At 32.1% G+C, this 23,438-nt stretch overlaps 1 pseudogene; it reads right to left on the reverse strand.

Moving 5' to 3' along the window:
* Positions 1-21,567, reverse strand: part of LOC148938912 (uncharacterized) — a 28,515-nt pseudogene extending 6,948 nt beyond the window's left edge.
* Positions 21,568-23,438: the final 1,871 nt, after the last annotated feature.

Genomic DNA, 23,438 nt, shown 5'->3' on the forward strand with positions numbered 1-23,438 from the left:
CCCCCCCGCCCCCAAAAATATTTTGCGTTCGCTAGGACATCATTGGTCCAAGAAATAAAGGTATCAAATGACTTTAGAAAAAGTGATTTCTGTGTCACTTTAAGGACCTTTTGCTTCCAATATAAATTGGGTTGTACATTATGGTTCCCTATATCCCATAACTTACAGGTGTAAGTTTCAAGCCGTCCACATAATTTGTTTTCTGGAGGAGCCAAGGATTCTTTTATTTTATTTTCTTGTGATTTGGAGTCCTCTTGAACCTCGGATTTAAGTGTAGAGCCACAAATTACAGTTTTGGCCCTTTTGGATCAAATTTGCATCAAATTTGGATCAAAAATGGTGCATTTCCATGTCTCTTAAAACCCCTCTCCTTCACAAAATGTTTGACCCCTCAGACCAGGTAACGGTATTTAAAAGCTTGGGCAATTGGGAAAAAAATCTACTCAACTGAATTCAACCACATATATAGAGGGGGGGGGGGGGTCACCTCAACTAAAAGATATATTGTTTGCCCTTTTTGGACCCTGTTTTGGGAACACCTAATTATCTCTTCTGTTGTTCATTGGGGCCCCATGGTTCATGGAATTGAGTGCATAAGTAGAGAGGGGGGTCCGACTCCGAACAGAACCACGTGGTTCTGTCGGCATTTTTAATGCTGTCAGTACACCAAATAAGGGCATAGCCTCCCTAGGGAGAAAGATTGCGTAATGGGGTCAATGACCTCTTTTTCCATGGTCGATTTATTTGATGTTTCTATGTGTAATAACTCCGGAACGAAGGTTGCACATGCGCATTGAATTCTAACGGGAACAATGTTACTGATCTAGGACTCGAGGGGGAAGTGAATTTCCGAGAACTTGATTGCGTAATCAAAGTGTGTCAACAACAACAACATCGACCATGACATTCGCTGAGAGCGTGCACTTACAACAACAACAACATCGACCTTGACATTCGCTGAGAGCGTGCACTTACAACATCAACAACATCGACCTTGGAACACCTGTGCTGTCGACCTCAATTCACCTATCGTGAATCAATAATTCCCCTTAGAAACAACAAATTAATTTCCCTTTCTTGACAGATCAATCAATCAATGACATCATCTGTCAGACTTTAAAAATTTTCGCCTAGAAACATTTCTCCAGGAATAGATCCAAGTCATTAATGTCTTTGCCTCGGGAACAGTTCTACTGGTCGAACTCCAAAAGATATTAATAGCCAACCGCCATGAACACAGTTCTCCAAGAAACACCTTAACGATGAATTATTTTAGTGCGGGAATCAGGTTTCTTATTAATTTGAAATGCGTTAGTGCAGAGATGCTAATAACAAAGGAATACGCTGAATTTACGTTTAGGGATTATTTGGGCGAAACCGTTTTAGACAGGTTATGGAATTATTTCGGCGAAACAGATAGAGACATTTTAAAAGAAGATTTTGGAAGAGATTTTAGAAGAGAATTTAATTATGAAACTCTGTGGTCGTTATAATACACAAGTTTCATTTGAACAGTGTTGTGAGGTCCTCTACCACAACCCCAAAGGGTTCCAACCCTCCTATCCCAACCCCGAAGGAAGCCCCCGGTACTCAAAGGCCCCCCAAGCTCCCAAAGGGCCACCGACGCCCCCAAACGCCCACCCAGACCCCCAAAGACCATCCCCGGGCCCCACAAAGGCCCATCGAGCTCCCAAAGGACCAACGGGGTCCCAATGGCCCTCCACCGATCCCCAAATGTCCCCCTGGCCCCCAACTGCCCCCCCGGACCCCCAAAGGCCTTCCCTGTGCCCCAAACGCCCTCCCTGTGCCCCAAACGCCCTCCCTGTGCCCCAAAGCCCTCCCCGGCCCCCAAGGTCCCCCGGACCAGAGAAGCGCTGCCGGGATGCGCCGTGGGCCAGGGAAAGCGCCGCAGGATGCGCCGCCGGGATGCGCCGCGGGTCAGGAAAGTGCCGCAGGGGATGCGCTGCAGGGAGGCACCGCAGGAAAGCGCCGCAGGATGCGCCGCAAACAAAAAAGTAAACTAAAAAGTAAAATTTTCGATCACAGAAGGGCACCCTCCCCAAGGGTCCCCCAAACACCCCCCCCGCCCCCCCCCCCAAAGAGTCCCCTCTCCATTTTTTTAAATACTTTTTTATGGCTTTATTATATCCTTTCTGAACAAGTTCCATTCATAATGTCATTCCTAAACCCATTTTTCAACCTCAAAGAGTCCCCTCCCCAATTCATAAATACTTTCTTGAATTTTTTAACATGGTATTTTTTAACTTTTTGCGTATCGTAAAATGACATGAAATATGCGTACGGCTCTACCAATCATACTCTGTGCTTGTTCATGGACACGACGCGGCTTTTCCACTGGTACTCTATGGCAGGTTATCGACATTAGCGAGTTTATTGCATGCATTAAATCAGTATTTTTTACGCAGTGGAAGGATCAACACACAATTCATATCTGTAAAAAGTGAAGATGAATTATTCAACGAAAGTATGTGCACATGAAAAAATCATTGTCGTGTTGAACGCTGACAAGGAGAAATACCTGAACTATGAAACGAGTGCAAGTGGAGATCTTATTGGCAATGTATGCATACGGTGTCATGACAGTGAGGAGTTAAATTCCTTTGGTGTACCCAAGAATTTCCATCATGCAAGTGGTGGATATGCGAGAGTAACATTACCAGAGAAATTAGTAGTCAAAGAGAATGCCAACTTAAAAATAATAGTTGATGAAGAGGGACAACTTCTAGCTAATGGTTCTGGTAGCATGTTAGCCGTTGATAGATCTTATCGCAATTCTTCCGGTGTTAGCATTCAAATGAAAGCAAAAGGAAAAAGAAGACATGCATACAGCTGCATCAACATCATAAATCATATCATGTCAATATGCCAAAACTGATATCTATGTAAAAATAATGTGACAATAGACAGTGAAATCGCAGGCAGAATAAAACGGACATTAGCAGACAATATCATCAATATATATAAAGATGAATTGACGGAAAGTGAAGCGCAAGTGTACTAATAATGTATAATAATGTATTTAACGTATTTTTATATCATTATTCTACATGTCCTTATTTCATTAAAAATATCTTACGCATTATTTTGTTAAGTGTTCATTATTTTTAGGTTATGCTAGAACGTCAAACGTTCAGAATATCTATTAAAAACGTCAGAGATGTAAGAAAAGTAATTTTAGAGATAATGATACTACTATTCCAAATTTTTCATAGAAGATAGAAAAGTTCAAGTTCTCTTCTGAATTTTACCAACAAACACAATTCAATTCTAATTTCTCCAGAGAAAATAAAAAGCTTCCACTTCAGTTTTAAGTTCACCAAGACATTAAAAAATTTAAAGTTCAGTTCTAAATTTTTCCTTAGAAGATAGGAATAGTTATACTATGATAGTGATTATTTTCCATGAAGATAAAAAATTTCAATTTCATTCTAAATTTTCTTAAATTCAATTCCGACCTTTCTCAAAGAGATGAAAAAATTTAAAGTTCTATTCCAAATATTTCCCCGGAAGAAGAAAAGTTCAACTTCGATTCTGAATTTTCTCAATGAAAATGAAATAACTTATTGATCAATTCTATTTTCCCAAAATAATATAAAATTTTCCACTTCAATTCAGATTTTTCTCAAAGAGATGAAAAAATTTAAAATATTGTTCCAAATTTTTCTTAGAAGATAGAAAAGATCAAGTTCTAATCTGAATTTTACGAAATAGCATAATTCAATTATAATTTCTCCAGAGGAAATAAAAAGCTACCACTTCAGTTTTAAGTTTACCAAGACATTAAAAAATTTAAAGTTCAGTTCTAAATTTTTCCTTAGAAGATAGGAATAGTTATACTTTGATTGTTATTATTTTCTATGAAGATAAAAAGTTTCACTTTAATTCTAAATTTTCTTAAATCCAGTTCCGACCTTTCTCAAAGAGATGAAAAAATTTAAAGTTCTGTTCAATATATTTTCTCGGAAGAAGAAAAAGTTCAACTTCGATTCTGAATTTTCTCATTGAAAATGAAATACGTTATTGATCAATTCTATTTTCCCAAAATAATATAAAAATTTTCCACTTCACTTCAGATTTTTCTCAAAGAGATGAAAAATTTAAAATACTATTCCAAATTTTTCATAGAAGATAGAAAAGTTCAAGTTCTCTTCTGAATTTTACCAACAAACACAATTCAATTCTAATTTCTCCAGAGAAAATAAAAAGCTTCCACTTCAGTTTTAAGTTTACCAAGACATTAAAAAATTTAAAGTTCAGTTCTAAATTTTTCCTTAGAAGATAGGAATAGTTATACTTTGATTGTGATTATTTTCTATGAAGATAAAAAGTTTCACTTTAATTCTAAATTTTCTTAAATTCAGTTCCGACCTTTCTCAAAGAGATGAAAAAAATTTAAAGTTCTGTTCAATATATTTTCTCGGAAGAAGAAAAGTTCAACTTCGATTCTGAATTTTCTCATTGAAAATGAAATACGTTATTGATCAATTCTATTTTCCCAAAATAATATAAAAATTTTCCACTTCACTTCAAATTTTTCTCAAATAGATGAAAAATTTAAAATACTATACCAAATTTTTCATAGAAGATAGAAAAGTTCATGTTCTCTTCTGAATTTTACCAACAAACAATTCAATTCTAATTTCTCCAGAGAAGATAAAAAGCTTCCACTTCAGTTTTATGTTCACCAAGACATAAGAAATTTAAAGTTCTGTTCTAAATTTTTCTGTAGAAGATAGGAAAAGTTATACTATGATAGTGATTATTTTCCATGAAGATAAAAAGTTTCACTTTAATTCTAAATTTTCTTAAATTCAGTTCCGACTTTTCACATAGAGATGAAAAAACTTAAAGTTCTGATCCAAATTTTTCATAGAATATTGGAAAAGTTATACTTTGATCGTGAATATTCAAGTTCTCTTCTGAACTTTACCAAAGAACACACTTCAATTCTAATTTCTCCAGAGAAAACAAAAATCTTCCACTTCAATTCATTATTTCACAAAGACACAAAGAAATTTAAAGTTCAATTCTAATTTTTCGGTGGAAGATGGAAAAAGTAATACCATACTTGTGAATATTTTCACGGAAGATAAAAAGTCCTAGTTCAATTTAAAATTTTCTCAATGAAGTCAAGGAAAGTTCAATTTCTTTTATTAATTTTCTAAATGAAAATGAAATTAGTCATTGATCATTTCTATTTTTTCCAAATAATATAAAAATTTTCCACTTTAGTTCAGATCCGTCTCGAAGAGATGAAAAATCTAAAATACTGTTCCAAATTTTCTCAACGAATCGAAGAAAAGTTCAAGTTCTTCGGAATTTTAGCAAAGAACACACTTCAATTGTAATTTCTCCAGAGAAAATAAAAATCTTACACTTCAGTTCTTTATTTCACAAAGACATAAAGAAATTTAAAGTTAATTCCTAAATTTTTCGGTGGAAGATATAAAATATAATACCATACTTGTGGATATTTTCCCGGAAGATAAAAAGTTCTAGTTCAATTTAAAATTTTCTCAACGAAGTAAAGAAAAGTTCAAGTTCATATTCTGAACTTTACCAAAGAACACACTTCAATTCTAATTTCTCCAGAGAAACAAAATCTTCCACTTCAGTTCATTATTTCACAAAGACATAAAGAAATTTAAAGTTCCAATTCTAATTTTTCGGTGGAAGATGGAAAAAGTAATATCATACTTGTGAATATTTTCACGGAAGATAAAAAGTTTTAGTTCAATTTAAAATTTTCTCAACGAAGTCAAGGAAAGTTCAAGTTCTCTTCTAAATTTTCTCAATGAAAAAAAAATTAGTCATTAATCATTTCTATTTTTCCAAATAATATAGAAATTTTCCACTTTATTTCAGATATCTCTCGAAGACATAAAAAATTTAAAATAATGTTCCAAATTTTTCACGGAAGATAAAAAAGTTCAAGTTCTCGTCGGAATTTTATCAAAGAACACAATTAAATTCTAATTTCTACAGAGAAAATAAAAATCTTCCACTTGAGGTCTTTATTTCACAAAGACATAAAGAATTTTAAAGTTCAATTCTAAATTTTTCGGTGGAAGATAGAAAAAGTAATAGCACACATGTGAATATTTTCCTGGAAGATAAAAAGTTCAAGTTCAATTTAAAATTTTCTCAACGAAGTGAAGAAAAGTTCAAGTTCTCTTCTGAACTTTACCAAAGAACACACTTCAATTTTAATTTCTCCAGAGAAAACAAAAATATTCCACTTCAGTTCTTTATTTCACAAAAGACATAAAGAAATTTAAAGTTCAATTTAAATTTTTCGGTGGAAGATAGAAAAAGTAATATCATACTTGTGAATATTTTCACGGAAGATAAAAAGTTCTAGTTCAATTTAAAATTTTCTCAACGAAGTGAAGAAAAGTTCAAGTTCTCTTCTGAACTTTACCAAAGACCACACTTCAATTCTAATTTCTCCAGAAAAATATAAATCTTCCACTTCAGTTTTAAGTTCCCCAATGAAATAAAGAAATTTAAAGTTCTATTCTAAATTTTTAGATGGAAGATAGAAAAAGTAATACTATGACAGTGATTGTTTTCCATGAAGATCAAAAGTTTCACTTTATTTATAATTTTCTTAAATTCAGTTCTGATTTTTCTCAAAGAGATGAAAAATTTAAAGTTCATTTCTAAATTTTTCTCTAGAAGATAGGAAAAGTTATACTACGATTGTGATTATTTTTCAGTGAAGATAAAAGTTTCACTTTAATTCTAATTTTCTTAAGTTCACTTTCCGATTTTTTGCAAAGAGATGAAAAATTTAAAGTTCTGTTCCAAATTTTTCATAGAAGATAGAAAAAGTTATACATTGATTTGAATATTCGACATGAAGATAAGGACCATCACTTTAATTCTGAGTTTTCTCGAAGAAGTGCAAAATGTTCAAGTTCTCTTCTGAATTTTCTTAAAGAAGTAAAAAAGTTAGCTCAATTCTGAATTTTACCAATGAAAATGAAAAGCTTCCATTTCAGTTCTTAATTCCTCAAAGACATAAAAAATTCAAAGTTCTCTTCTGAATTTTACCAAAGAACATAATTCAATTCTAATTTCTCCAGAGAAAATAAAAGCTTCCACGTCAGTTTTAAGTTCACCAAGACATAAAAAATTTAAAGTTCAGTCCTAAATTTTTCCATAGAAGATAAGAAAAGTTATACTATGATTTTGATTATTTTCATGAAGATAAAAGTTTCACTTTAATTCTAAATTTTCTTAAATTCAACTCTGACCTTTCTCAAAGAGATGAAAAATTTAAAGTTCTGTTCCAAATATTTTTCCGAAAGAAGAAAAGTTCAATTTCGATTCTGAATTTTTCAATGAAAATGAAATAAGTTATTGATCAATTCTATTTTCCTAAAATAATATAAAATTTACCACTTCAATTCAGATATTTCTCAAAGAGATGAAAAAATTTAAAACATTGTTCCAAATTTTTCATAGAAGATAGGAAAAGTTATACTTTGATTGTGAATATTCTTCATGAAGATATGGAGCTCCACTTTATTTCTGAGTTTTCTCAAAGAAGTGCAAAATGTTCAAGTTCTCTTCTGGATTTTCTTAGAGAAGAGAAAAAAGTTAGCTCAATTCTGAAATTTACCAATGAAAATGAAAAGCTTCCATTTCAGTTCCTAATTTCTCAACGACATAAAAATTTAAAGTTCAATTCTAAATTTTTCCATAGAAGATAGGAATGGCTATACTATGATTGTGATTATTTACCATGAAGATAAAAAGTTTCACTTTATTTCTAATTTTTCTTAAATTCAATTCATTCATCTAACCACCAAAAACAATAGGTTAGGTTAGGTTAGGTATAAATAAGTATTAATAAATAATTAGAAACATTTCTCCATGTTTAAGTTAGGTTAGGTTAGGTAAACTTATCACGAGCGCTCATGATAAGCTAACCTAACCTAACTTAAACATGGTAAAAAGATTAAATCAGGTTAGGTTAGGCTAGATTAAGTTAGGTTAGGTTAAGTTAGGTTAGGTTAGGTTAGCCTACGTACGCGCGCGTACGTAGGCTAACCTAACCTAACCTAACTTAACCTAACCTAACTTAATCTAGCCTAACCTAACCTAATTTAATCTTTTTACCATGTTTGAGTTAGGTTAGGTTAGCTTATCATGAGCGCTCGTGATAAGTTTACCTAACCTAACCTAACTTAAACATGGAGAAATATTTCTAATTATTTATTAATATTTATTTATACCTAACCTAACCTATTGTTTTTGGTGGTTAGATGAATGAATTGAATTTAAGAAAAAATAGAAATAAAGTGAAACTTTTTATCTTCATGGTAAATAATCACAATCATAGTATAGCCATTCCTATCTTCTATGGAAAAATTTAGAATTGAACTTTAAATTTTTTATGTCGTTGAGAAATTAGGAACTGAAATGGAAGCTTTTTCATTTTCAATGGTAAATTTCAGAATTGAGCTAACTTTTTTTCTCTTCTCTAAGAAAATTCAGAAGAGAACTTGTACATTTTGCACTTCTTCGAGATAACTCAGAATTAAAGTGGAGCTCCATATCTTCATGAAGAATATTCACAATCAAAGTATAACTTTTCCTATCTTCTATGAAAAATTTGGAACAATGTTTTAAATTTTTTCATCTCTTTGAGAAATATCTGAATTGAAGTGGTAAATTTTATATTATTTTAGGAAAATAGAATTGATCAATAACTTATTTCATTTTCATTGAGAAAATTCAGAATCGAAATTGAACTTTTCTTCTTTCGGAAAAATATTTGGAACAGAACTTTAAATTTTTTCATCTCTTTGAGAAAGGTCGGAATTGAATTTAAGAAAATTTAGAATTAAAGTGAAACTTTTATCTTCATGAAAATAATCAAAATCATAGTATAACTTTTCTTATCTTCTATGGAAAAATTTAGAACTGAACTTTAAATATTTTATGTCTTGGTGAACTTAAAACTGACGTGTAAGCTTTTTGTTTTCTCTGGAGAAAGTAGAATTAAATTATGTTCTTTGGTAAAATTCAGAATAGAACTTTTGAATTTTTTATGTCTTTGAGGAATTAAGAACTGAATTGGAAGCTTTTTTTCATTTTCATTGGTAAAATTCAGAATTGAGCTAACTTTTTTTACTTCTTTAAGAAAATTCAGAAGAGAACTTGAACATTTTGCACTTCTTCGAGAAAACTCAGAATTAAATTGATGGTCCTTATCTTCATGTCGACTATTCAAATCAATTTATAACTTTTTCTATCTTCTATGAAAAATTTGGAACAGAACTTTAAATTTTTCATCTTTTTGCAAAAAATCGGAAAGTGAACTTAAGAAAATTAGAATTAAAGTGAAACTTTTTATCTTCACTGAAAAATAATCACAATCGTAGTATAACTTTTCCTATCTTCTAGAGAAAAATTTAGAAATTAACTTTAAATTTTTCATCTCTTTGAGAAAAATCAGTACTGAATTTAAGAAAAATTATAAATAAAGTGAAACTTTTGATCTTCATGGAAAACAATCACTGTCATAGTATTACTTTTTCTATCTTCCGTCTAAAAATTTAGAATAGAACTTTAAATTTCTTTATTTCATTGGGGAACTTAAAACTGAAGTGGAAGATTTATATTTTTTCTGGAGAAATTAGAATTGAAGTGTGGTCTTTGGTATAGTTCAGAAAAGAACTTGAACTTTTCTTCACTTCGTTGAGAAAATTTTAAATTGAACTAGAACTTTTTATCTTCCGTGAAAATATTCACAAGTATAATATTACTTTTTCTATCTTCCACCGAAAAATTTAGAATTGAACTTTAAATTTCTTTATGTCTTTTGTGAAATAAAGAACTGAAGTGGAAGATTTTTGTTTTCTCTGGAGAAATTAAAATTGAAGTGTGTTCTATTGTTTTTGGTGGTTAGATGAATGAATTGAATTTAAGAAAAATTAGAAATAAAGTGAAACTTTTTATCTTCATGGTAAATAGTCACAATCATAGTATAGCCATTCCTATCTTCTGTGGAAAAATTTAGAATTGAACTTTAAATTTTTTATGTCGTTGAGAAATTAGGAACTGAAATGGAAGCTTTTTCATTTTCAATGGTAAATTTCAGAATTGAGCTAACTTTTTTCTCTTCTCTAAGAAAATTCAGAAGAGAACTTGTACATTTTGCACTTCTTCGAGAAAACTCAGAATTAAAGTGGAGCTCCATATCGTCATGAAGAATATTCACAATCAAAGTATAACTTTTCCTATCTTCTATGAAAAATTTGGATTAATGTTTTAAATTTTTTCATCTCTTTGAGAAATATCTGAATTGAAGTGGTAAATTTTATATTATTTTAGGAAAATAGAATTGATCAATAACTTATTTCATTTTCATTGAGAAAATTCAGAATTGAAATTGAACTTTTCTTCTCCTGGAAAAATATTTGGAACAGAACTTTAAATTTTTTAATCTCTTTGAGAAAGGTTAGACTTGAATTTAAGAAAATTTAGAATTAAATTGAAACTTTTTATCTTAATGAAAATAATCAAAATCATAGTATAACTTTTCTTATCCTCTATGGAAAAATTTAGAACTTAACTTTAAATTTTTTATGTCTTGGTGAACTTAAAACTGACGTGGAAGCTTTTTATTTTCTCTGGAGAAATTAGAATTGAATTACGTTTTTTGGTAAAATTAAGAAGAGAACTTTGAATTTTTTATGTATTTTTGGAATTAAGAACTGAAGTGGAAGCTTTTTTTTCATTTTCATTGGTAAAATTCAGAATTGAGCTAACTTTTTTTACTTCTTTAAGAAAATTCAGAAGAGAACTTGAACATTTTGCACTTCTTCGAGAAAACTCAGAATTAAATTGATGGTCCTTATCTTCATGTCGAATATTCAAATCAATGTATAACTTTTTCTATCTTATATGAAAAATTTGGAACATAACTTTAAATTTTTTATCTTTTTGCAAAAAATCTGAAAGTGAACTTAAGAAATTTAGAATTAAAGTGAAACTTTTTATCTTCACTGAAAAATAATCACAATCGTAGTATAACTTTTCCTATCTTCTAGAGAAAAATTTAGAAATGAACTTTAAATTTTTCATCTCTTTGAGAAAAATCAGTACTGAATTTAAGAAAAATTATAGATAAAGTGAAACTTTTAATCTTCATGGAAAACAATCACTGTCATAGTATTACTTTTTCTATCTTCCATCTAAAAATTTAGAATAGAACTTTAAATTTCTTTATTTCATTGGGGAACTTAAAACTGAAGTGGAAGATTTATGTTTTCTCTGGAGAAATTAGAATTGAAGTGTGGTCTTTGGTAAAGTTCAGAAGAGAACTTGAACTTTTCTTCACTTCGGTGAGAAAGTTTTAAATTGAACTAGAGCTTTTTATCTTCCGGGAAAATATTCACAAGTATGATATTACTTTTTCTATCTTCCACCGAAAAATTTAGAATTGAACGTTAAATTTCTTTATGTCTTTTGTGAAATAAAGAACTGAAGTGGAAGATTTTTGTTTTCTCTAGAGAAATTAAAATTGAAGTGTGTTCTTTGGTAAAGTTCAGAAAAGAACTTGAACTTTTCTTCACTTCGTTGAGAAAATTTTAAATTGAACTAAAACTTTTTATCTTCCTGGAAAATATTCACAAGTATGCTATTACTTTTTCTATCATCCACCGAAAAATTTAGAATTGAACTTTAAATTTCTTTATGTCTTTGTGAAATAAAGAACTGAAGTGGAAAATTTTTGTTTTCTCTGTAGAAATCAGAATTGAATTGTGTTCTTTGATAAAATTCCGATGAGAACTTGAACTTTTTTATCTTCCGTGAAAAATTTGGAACAGTATTTTAAATTTTTCCTATCTTCGAGACAGATCTGAAATAAAGTGGAAAATTTTTATATTATTTGGAAAAATAGAAATGATCAATGACTAATTTTTTTCATTGAGAAAATTCAGAAGAGAACTTGAACTTTCCTTGACTTCGTTGAGAAAATTTTAAATTGAACTAGAACTTTTTATCTTCCGTGAAAATATTCACAAGTATGATATTACTTTTTCCATCTTCCACCGAAAAATTAGAATTGAACTTTAAATTTCTTTATGTCTTTGTGAAATAATGAACTGAAGTGGAAGATTTTTGTTTTCTCTGGAGAAATTAGAATTGAAGTGTGTTCTTTGGTAAAGTTCAGAATATGAACTTGAACTTTTCTTCACTTCGTTGAGAAAATTTTAAATTGAACTAGAACATTTTATCTTCCATGAAAAGATCCACAAGTATGGTATTACATTTTCTATCTTCCACCGAAAAATTTAGAATTGAACTTTAAATTTCTTTAGGTCTTTGTGAAATAAAGAACTGAAGTGGAAGATTTTTATTTTCTCTGGAGAAATTTAGAATTGAAGTGTGTTCTTTGCTAAAATTCCGACGAGAACTTGAACTTTTCTTCGCTTCGTTGAGAAAATTTTGAACAGTATTTTAGATTTTTAATCTCTTCGAGACAGATCTGAACTAAAGTGGAAAATTTTTATATTATTTGGAAAAAATAGAAATAATCAATGACTAATTTCTTTTTCATTGAGAAAATTCAGAAGAGAACTTGAACTTTCCTTGACTTCTTTGAGAAAATTTTAAATTGAACTAGGACTTTTTATCTCCCGTGAAAATATTCACAAGTATGGTATTACTTTTTCCATCTTCCACCGAAAAATTAGAATTGAACTTTAAATTTCTTTATATCTTTGTGAAATAATGAACTGAAGTAGAAGATTTTTGTTTTCTCTGGTGAAATTAGAATTGAAATGTGTTTTTTGGTAAAATTCAGAGGAGAACTTGAATATTCACGATCAGAGTATAACTTTTCCAATATTCTATGAAAAATATGGATCAGAATTTAAAATTTTTGCATCTCTATGTGAAAAGTCGGAACTGAATATAAGAAAATTTAGATTTAAAGTAAAAACTTTTTATCTTCATGGAAAATAATCACTATCATAGTATAACTTTTCCTATCTTCTACAGAAAAATTTAGAATAGAACTTTAAATTTCTTATGTCTTGGTGAACTTAAAACTGAAGTGGAAGCCTTTTATCTTCTCTGGAGGAATTAGAATTGAAATGTGTTCGTTGGTAAAATTCAGAAGAGAACTTGAACTTTTCTATCTTCTATGTAAAATTTGGAATAGTATTTTAAATTTTTCATCTCTTTGAGAAAAATCTTAAGTGAAGTGGAAAATTTTTATATTATTTTGGGAAAATAGAATTGATCAATAACGTATTTCATTTTCAATGAGAAAATTCAGAATCGAAGTTGAACTTTTCTTCTTCCGAGAAAATATATTGAACAGAACTTTAAATTTTTTCATCTCTTTGAGAAAGGTCGGAACTGGATTTAAGAAAATTTAGAAATAAAGTGAAACTTTTTATCTTCATAGAAAATAATCACAATCAAAGTATAACTATTCCTATCTTCTAAGGAAAAATTTAGAACTGAACTTTAAATTTTTTAATGTCTTGGTAAACTAAAGAACTGAAGTGGAAGCTTTTTATTTTCTCTGGAGAAATTAAATTGAATTGTGTTTGTTGGTAAAATTCAGAAGAGAACTTGAACTTTTCTATCTTCTATGAAAAATTTGGAATAGTATTTTAAATTTTTCATCTCTTTGAGAAAAATCTGAAGTGAAGTGGAAAATTTTTATATTAGTTTGGGAAAATAGAATTGATCAATAACGTATTTCATTTTCAATGAGAAAATTCAGAATCGGAGTTGAACTTTTCTTCTTCCGAGAAAATATATTGAACAGAACTTTAAATTTTTTCATCTCTTTGAGAAAGGTCGGAACTGAATTTAAGAAAATTCAGAATTAAAGTGAAACTTTTTATCTTCATAGAAAATAATCACAATCAAAGTTTAACTTTTCCTATCTTCTAAGGAAAAATTTAGAACTGAACTTTAAATTTTTTAATGTCTTGGTAAACTTAAAACTGAAGTGGTAGCTTTTTATTTCCTCTGGAGAAATTAGAATTGAATTATGCTATTTGGTAAAATTCAGATTAGAACTTGATCTTTTCTATCTTCTAAGAAAAATTTGGAACAATATTTTAAATTTTTTCATCTCTTTGAGAAAAATCTGAATTGAAGTGGAAAATTTTATATTATTTTGGGAAAATAGAATTGATCAATAACTTATTTCATTTTCATTGAGAAAATTCAGAATCGAAGTTGAACTTTTCTTCTGCCGGGGAAATATTTGGAATAGAACTTTAAATTTTTTCATCTCTTTGAGAAAGGTTTGAATTGAATTTAAGAATATTTAAAATTAAAGTGAAATTTTTTATCTTCATGGAAAATAATCACTATCAAAGTATAACTATTCCTATCTTCTAAGGACAAATTTAGAACTAACCTTAAAATTTTTTAAGGTCTTGGTAGACTTAAAACTGAAGTGGAAGCTTTTTATTTTCTCTGGAGAAATTAGAATTGAATTGTGTTTGTTGGTAAAATTCAGAAGAGAACTTGAACTTTTCTATCTTCTATGAAAAATTTGGAATAGTAGTATCATTATCTCTAAAATTACTTTTCTTACATCTCTGACGTTTTTAATAGATATTCTGAACGTTTGACGTTCTAGCATAACCTAAAAATTATGAACACTTATCAAAGTAATACGTAAAATATTTTTAATGAAATAACGACATGTAGAATAATGATATAAAAATATGTTAAATACATTATTATACATTATTAGTACACTTGCGCTTCACTTTCCGTCAATTCATCTTTATATTCATTGATGATATTGTCTGCTAATGTCCTTTTTATTCTGCCCGCGATTTCACTGTCTATTGTCACATTATTTTTACATAGATAGCAGTTTTGGCACATTGACATGATATGATTTACGATGTTGATGCAGCTGTATGCTTGTCTTCTTTTTCCTTTTGCTTTCATTCGAATGTTAACACCGGAAGAATTGCGATAAGATCTATCAACGGCTAACATGCTACCAGAACCATTAGCTAGAAGTTGTCCCTCTTCATCAACTATTAATTTTAAGTTGGCATTCTCTTTGACTACTAATTTCTCTGGTAATGTTACTCTCGCATATCCACCACTTGCATGATGGAAATTCTTGGGTACACCAAAGGAATTTAACTCCTCACTGTCATGACACCGTATGCATACATTGCCAATAAGATCTCCACTTGCACTCGTTTCATAGTTCAGGTATTTCTCCTTGCCAGCGTTCAACACGACAATGATTTTTTCATGTGCACATACTTTCGTCGAATAATTCATCTTCACTTTTTACAGATATGAATTGTGTGTTGATCCTTCCACTGCGTAAAAAATACTGATTTAATGCATGCAATAAACTCGCTAGTGTCGATAACCTGCCATAGAGTACCAGTGGAAAAGCCGCGTCGTGTCCATGAACAAGCACAGAGTACAATTGGTAGACCCGTACGCATATTTCATGTCATTTTAAGATACGTAAAAAGTTAAAAAATACCATGTTAAAAAATTCAAGAAAGTATTTATGAATTGGGGAGGGGACTCTTTGAGGTTGGAAAATGGGTTTAGGAATGACATTATGAATGGAACTTGTTCAGAAAGGATATAATAAAGCCATAAAAAAGTATTTTAAAAAAAATGGAGAGGGGACTCTTTGGGGGGGGGGGGCGGGGGGGTGTTTGGGGGGCCCTTGGGGGAGGGTGCCCTTCTGTGATCGAAATTTTTACTTTTTAGTTTACTTTTTTGTTTGCGGCGCATCCTGCGGCGCTTTCCTGCGGTCCCTCCCTGCGGCACATCCTGCGGCACTTTCCTGACCCACGGCGCATCCCTGCGGCACATCCTGCGGCGCTTTCCTGGTCCACGGCACATCCCGGCAGCGCTTCTCTGGTCCGGGGGACTCTTTGGGGGCCGGGGAGGGCCTTTGGGGCACAGGGAGGGCGTTTGGGGCACAGGGAAGGCCTTTGGGGGTTCTGGGGGGGCTGTTGGGGGCCAGGGGGACATTTGGGGACCGGTGGAGGGCCATTGGGACCCCGTTGGTCCTTTGGGAGCTCGATGGGCCTTTGTGGGGCCCGGGGATGGTCTTTGGGGGTCTGGGTGGGCGTTTGGGGGCGTCGGTGGCCCTTTGGGAGCTTGGGGGGCCTTTGAGTACCGGGGGCTTCCTTCGGGGTTGGGACAGGAGGGTTGGAACCCTTTGGGGTTGTGGTAGAGGACCTCACAACACTGTTCAAATGAAACTTGTGTATTATAACGACCACAGAGTTTCACCATTAAATTCTCTTCTAAAATCTCTTCCAAAATCTTCTTTTAAAATGTCTCTAACTGTTTTGCCGAAATAATTCCATAGCCTCTCTAAAACAGCTTCGCCCAAATAATCCCTAAACATAAATTCAGCGTATTTCTTTGTTATTGACATCTCTGCGCTAACGCATTTCAAATTAATAAGAAACCTGATTCCCGCGCTAAAATAATTCATCGCTCAGATGTTTCTTGGAAAATTGTTTCCATTGCCTTTGGCTATAAATATCTTTTGGAGTTCGACCAGTAGAACTGTTCCTGAGGCAAAGACATTAATGACTTGGATCTATTCCTGGAGAAATGTTTCTAGGCGAAAATTTTTAAAGTCTGACAGATGATGTCATTGATTGATTGATCTGTCAAGAAAGGGAACTTAATTTGTTGTTTCTAAGGGGAATTATTGATTCACGATAGGTGAATTGAGGTCGACAGCACAGGTGTTCCAAGGTCGATGTTGTTGATGTTGTAAGTGCACGCTCTCAGCGAATGTCAAGGTCGATGTTGTTGTTGTTGTAAGTGCACGCTCTCAGCGAATGTCATGGTCGATGTTGTTGTTGTTGACACACTTTGATTACGCAATCAAGTTCTCGGAAATTCACTTCCCCCTCGAGTCCTAGATCAGTAACATTGTTCCCGTTAGAATTCAATGCGCATGTGCAACCTTCGTTCCGGAGTTATTACACATAGAAACATCAAATAAATCGACCATGGAAAAAGAGGTCATTGACCCCATTACGCAATCTTTCTCCCTAGGGAGGCTATGCCCTTATTTGGTGTACTGACAGCATTAAAAATGCCGACAGAACCACGTGGTTCTGTTCGGAGTCGGACCCCCCTCTCTACTTGCATAGGTCTTATGCATAAAAAAAAAATCTAAAAATTTCTGTGGCTATATTTTAGGGGTAACCCACCCGAAAACTAGATATGTCTTATAACTTTGAGCTCCTGGACTGAGGGACTTGGTGTCTGAATTTTAAAGCCTTTCAGAAAACAAAATTTTGACCCTTTTTCTGCTCTTTTTTGGCTTATGTTTTCAGGATAACTATTATTTTTCCTTATTCATTTTGGTCTCTTACACGAAGGACTTAAACACTATGATTTCAAGTGTATAAAATTTTTTTTAAGGGGGTTTGAAAGAGGAACATACAGGAGGTGATCTTGTAAACCTCCAGTTAAGAATTTTGAACCATAACTGCTACAATTATACTGTTTTATGCTTCGAAGCATTTTCACTTAAAAATTGGCACCAATACAGTTTTTTCTAGGGCCATATCACGCTTACGGATTGTAGAATTGATAAAGAGTACTTATATATGACTAATAGCTTTCAAATGAGCCATTAAACATCATTCTAAAAAGTTCTGGTAGCGCACTAGCCCCAGCTTTCCTACTTGAAACATGGCACCAGAAGGGCCATTTTTAGTGCTATTTGGAACTTACAGAGAGTGGAATCTCTAAGAAGAACATAAATAGGAGCAACAGTTTTAATATGAGCTATTAAAAATCTGTCTACAATGTTCTGCTAGCTCAATATCCCCACCCCATGACAAAGGCATAGAAAGTACTGTTTTTAGTGCCATATGGCACTTGTAGATTGTAAAATATATAAAAAGCACATAATAATGAATGTAGCTTGTAAATATGTCGTTCAGAGCCTCTCTATGATGTTCTGGTAAACCACTAGCCCTGAAAAAAAATACGGCAAACAGATCAGTCGCCTACTTTCCATACAAAAACAGATTTTATTTGTTGTTCAAGGTGGGGGACTGTTATTTCCCGGTACAAGGTTTTCAACCATGCTGATTACATTGATACACTTTTAATTTCGATTGTACACCAAATTTTTAGAGGTTTCAGGTTTTTTTTAAATAGTCATAAATTTCTTTTCACAATAAAGTTTAGATTTAAAACGAACTGAAGTAATCACCATTCCAGAATCACTGTAAAATAGAATTTTTTTTTCACTAGGCATTTTTTTTAAACGTGTTTTATAACTTTTGGTTACTACGTGCTGCGGCTCTCTCTTTACTAGGTTGAAGCTACTGCTAAAACCATGATGTCCAGCCCTTTATTGAAGAAAAACTATTTTTTTCTTAAAAACAAGTTAATTTTTGCCTCAAATTGTCAAAGAAATTTATGATCAAATCAAATTCTTGTGTTGTCACCTTTAAGCTTTGACTATAATTGAAAGCTTTTCTTCTTATCGCAAACGTAAACAACCCAAAAATGTAGCTGCTTGTCGAGTATTCCTTGTTTCAAGCTCTATTCTAGTAGAATTCTTAGTTTTATATCGAGTACTAATAAGTTGAAACTAAACATTTAATATTCTTCTAAGTAATTACGAAGCTTCAGTATAAATAAAAGTATACCTCCAGTTTGACAAATTTTGTCTATAGCGCAAGTAGGTATAAATCTATCGCTCGAGCATTGTCATTTCAATTCAGGATCTCTGTGTAAACTCAATTGAAATATAACTTTTATCAGAAGAAAATAGAAAAACTATTCGAAACTAAAGGTGAGCAGAAATAATCCTATATATGAGAGGGGTTTTAGTCCCCATCAATACTATTGTCTCTATATTACAAAACAAATGTTTAAAAATGTATAAGCGAAAATACTTTACAACATAAGAAATAGCCAGAAGTTTCAAACATTTCAAGCACCAATTGTAGAGAAGGGTCACCCACTTTTTGTCCCATGATTAGCTTCTTGGTGCGCCATACTTTTGAGTTTCAGTAGTCCCATATGCACATACTCGGAGCCCTTCACGCTGCACCCTCGCCTATATTAGATTCTCAAATTACACATTAGCGAAATGATTGTCTTATTCCTTGGTTTTAAGTCATGAGGTGGCAAAATCAGAAATTTAAATTGGATAAGGAAACTCTGGCTCGATATGAGCCTTGCTTGTCTTTTAACCACACATTTTGTTGTTCATTTTTGTTCATCATTACCTCAGACATTTTCCTATCCTTTTGCTCTTATCTGTTTTAATTCATTCATCATCTTGGCCTAATCTAATTTCTTATAACGTCAGAGATACCAGAAAAAATTCCAGTTTTTAACTGCAGATTTTACTTCGCAAAACTTTCGTTTGCAGTTCAACTTGATTCCCACTGTTGCTTGTCTTATACCTTTTGCTATAGCTGTTCGGAATCATAATCAGAAATTTCCGTTGAGCTAAGGAAGTCTGGCGTGAGTTCAATTCATCATTCCTGTTTGTCCTTCATAGACACTAAAAATACATGCTCTTTTATTCCACTGTAATATGTTTCCTAACCACAGATTTCGTTATGCAATATTTTCGTTTTAAAATTCAGTCTGATTCTCCCTGTCGCTTGTTCAGCGATTTGTCTCCGAAGCACAGATTTTTTTTATTTACTTTTGTTCATCATTACCTTGGAAATTTTGTGTGCCTTTTGCTTTAGTTTTTTTGGATTCTTTCAACCTATAATTTCGTATGACGTCATAGATACTAAAAAAATCTTTTTTATTGTTCCTCGGTAACTTTAGTTTTGCTCAATAACGCTGTTATATAATTCAGTAGAAATTAGGGACGTTCTATTGTATATATTCTGTCAAATATCTAAACTGAAACAAAGCAATACCCCACTTATCATATATTTTTAAGTCATAGGGTGGCAAATCAGTAAATTCAATTCAGTTAAGAAATTCTGGTATAATTCAATTCTTCCTTCTTGTTTATCTTTACAGACGCTATAAAGACAAATTCCTTCTTTCCATTGTAGTCATGATCTATCTTATAACTACAAATTTCGCTTTGCAGCATTTTCGATTGCAACTGCATGGGATTCCCGCGTATGTGTCATTGATATCAAAAGGAATTCCACTTTTCAGAAAAGATGATGTAATTGAGTCCTTAAAATGCAATAGAGATATAGTTGAATGTAACTTCATAAAAATAAATATGCTTTTCTTTTAAAAATTAACACTATAAGAAACTTCTCAAACTTAAAAAAAAATGTGTACATGAGACCTCTCTAAGAGAGGTTTCGAATTAAAAATATAATTATTTCAATATTTTAATAATACCAATCTATTAATATGTTTTTCATATCCAACTTTCTTCTGAATATTGTAATTTAATTACATTTATTTCCCTTTTCCTTGCCATTTGAATATTATTGGGTAATCCTTCAAGCAATGGAAACCTCTCGGGAGGCTATTAAAACATTGGGATGGAGTAGGAATGTGTGTAGCAGTGTTACCTCCGATAGCTTGGTGCTCTAGTGAGTTGTCAGTAGTAGTGTTAATGCAACCCGACCTTTTTGTTTTTAACACCAAGGTAAATAGAGAGTAACATGCGACAACAGGCGTTCCACTTGTTGTAAGTATAGATATGTGGTAAATTATTCCCATCACCATTCATTGTAAAAAAAATTTGTGTTGCATACAATAACATACATTTTCCTAAGTTTTGCCAGCAGATCGCTTGTTATAATGCAAAGGAGGGGAGAAAAACAAAAAAAAAACAGAAGAAAAACATAGGGCTGAAAATATAAATCCTTTTTTAATGTAATTGTAGACTATCTCCTTGCATAAGGGATTTTTTTCAAACACACAAGATAAGGCAAAAAAAGAGTCTGATATTAAAATTCCATCTTACAACTATTTCAATGAGAGAGAAAAGAGGAAACGTATTTTAGAAAAAAACAAAAGCTGTTAGTCTCAAGAGAATCAACTAAAGTAGAAAAAACCCGATTGAATCAATCAAACTGAACTTACTGCTGAACTAATTGATTCACAAACTGCTGCAAAATAAACAGCATTTAAAAACAACCATTAAGGGAAGGGAACGAAGTGCCATACAAAAACGGCTACAACCCTTTGACTCAAAATTGATTAAATAAGCAAAAACTCCAAATACTTCAAAAAGATATTTAAAAAAACAAGAATCCACATATATTCATACCTTAATTATTAAAATAAACCACATAATAGTCATTACAAAAATAATTTTATAACAAATTTGTAAGTACAATTCAGAATGTTGTTTCGAATTTACAGAGCTGAATAACTGATAATGGAGCCGGATGGTGTTGTGAATTTTCTTGATATGAGGGTTTTGGCAGCAATTCCAAATTTGAAAACAGATGAAACATAATACCACTTGAATTAACCAGTTGTGTACGTGGTATGACAATTGGGATTGGGCTATACTTACCATTCAACTATACGCCTTTTGTTTAAAGTAAGTAGCCCCTCACTAGCCATGTTCATTTTCTAAGGCACTTGGAAGATCAATGAACTCTTGCGCAGCCGATTTCTCTGGGCTTGAGTGTTAGTTGTGCAACAATTTAGCCGTAAGGCACTTGGTAGAGCAATGAAGTCTTGTGCAATCAATTTCACTACCCTTGAGTGTTAGTTGTGCAATAAATAAAAACCCTAAGGCACATGGAACACCAATGAAATTTGAACAAACCCGGTAATGGAGATTTCCTAAGGCACTCCTGAGGAACAGTGAACTGTGAACAAAACTGGACAACGCGGTTCTACCTTTCTTTGTGCTATTGGAAAAAAAATTACGTAATGACTCAAAATAATGGCTAAGTAGTTTTCGATGATTTCAGTAATATTTGACTGATATGGGATTTGAGCTGAGGCTTCCTAAGGATAAAAAAATGATTTGCTATTAAGTGGCCCTAACTAGCCAAAACCATTCCATAAAGATAATTTCGGAGACCACACTGCCTTTCAGTGACGATAAAATAAAAGTTCAAAATATAAGTTTATCTACGTAATATTTATGGGGAAATTTGACCAAAAATGTGTATAAATATATAAACACTCAGAAAAAACATGCAAATGTTATCAACCAGCTGGATTTTCTTCTATGATGTAAGAAGATAAGAATTGTGCCACCTTCACTAAAATTCAATTTTACATTTAGGCACTTTCAAGGAAGAAAAGTTTGAACGAAGCTTACATTTCAAGACTTTAAATCACATTATTAATGATAAAAGTCGAAAAAGAGCTTTAATAGTGAGAGATAAACTTTCCCTGGAAAATCGAAAGTCAATCATGACTTTCGCCTTTCAAGAGAAGGATTGCTAAAAAGGTTTTCAAAATTATCAATAAATAATGCGGTAATACCTTCGTCAATTGTTGGACCAGGTGTGGTTAATTTTTAATCAAGAACTTTAATGATACAAGAACAATCAGTGCTTGAAAAGGGTCTGAAATTTTGTTTTAAACCGGATAAAGACCCCGTGGAAGACATTGTCACTTCAATAGAAACATCTTTGCATAAAAACGCAAATATAATAAAAGATATTAGCTTAGTGAGAGCTTCTACCGTAAAAACTGTATCTAATTTTGTATTGAAACCGGAACTTCCTAGTACGACCATCAAAGACATAAGAATTCTTAAAAACTTGAAAAAGGATGGTTCAGTTACCATTACAAAAGCAGATAAGAGTAACACTTTAGTTGTCATGAATACTGAGGACTACGAATCAAAATTAAAAAGTACCAAATGATGAAAAAACATACAAGAAGCAATCGCATAGTCAAACAGACTCTTTTAGAAATATGTTTAAGACCGAATTAAAGTGTTTAAAGGGTGATGGAAAAATAACACCTCAACTTTATTACAAATGCCTGCCACACAGTCCCTTGTTCCCCAAATTAAATGGACTTCACAAAATCCATAAGCCTAACCAACCATTACAACCAATTATATCAAGTACAATGTCACCAACAAGTGTTCTGAGCAAGTGGTTAGTGTCAATCTGTAAACCACTTTTGTCTGCACAAATTTCGTACATTAAGAATTCTTCAAATTTCTTCGAAAAACTGAAAAAAGTAGAAATTTCTTCAAGTTCTTTGCTTTCAAGCTTCGACATTATATCAATGTGCACAAATATTAATGTAGAAGTAGCCGAAACTCTTCTAGAAAGAAAGCTGTTAAGAAATTTGGATTTAATTAGTGGCAAAACAGATTTGGAAGTTTCTGTAATTATGTATTTAGTAAGGCTGTGCAATAAGTTCTCTTATTTTTTTCAATTCAGAGGGAATACTTCGAACAAACAAATGGTTTAACGATGGGGGCCCCTTTATCCCCATTATTAGCTAATATTTTTGTG

This window comes from Artemia sp. Qi Xiang Cuo, unplaced genomic scaffold (genome assembly GCF_049724085.1).
Source record: "Artemia sp. Qi Xiang Cuo unplaced genomic scaffold, ASM4972408v1 HiC_scaffold_32, whole genome shotgun sequence".
NCBI lineage: Eukaryota > Metazoa > Arthropoda > Branchiopoda > Anostraca > Artemiidae > Artemia > Artemia sp. Qi Xiang Cuo.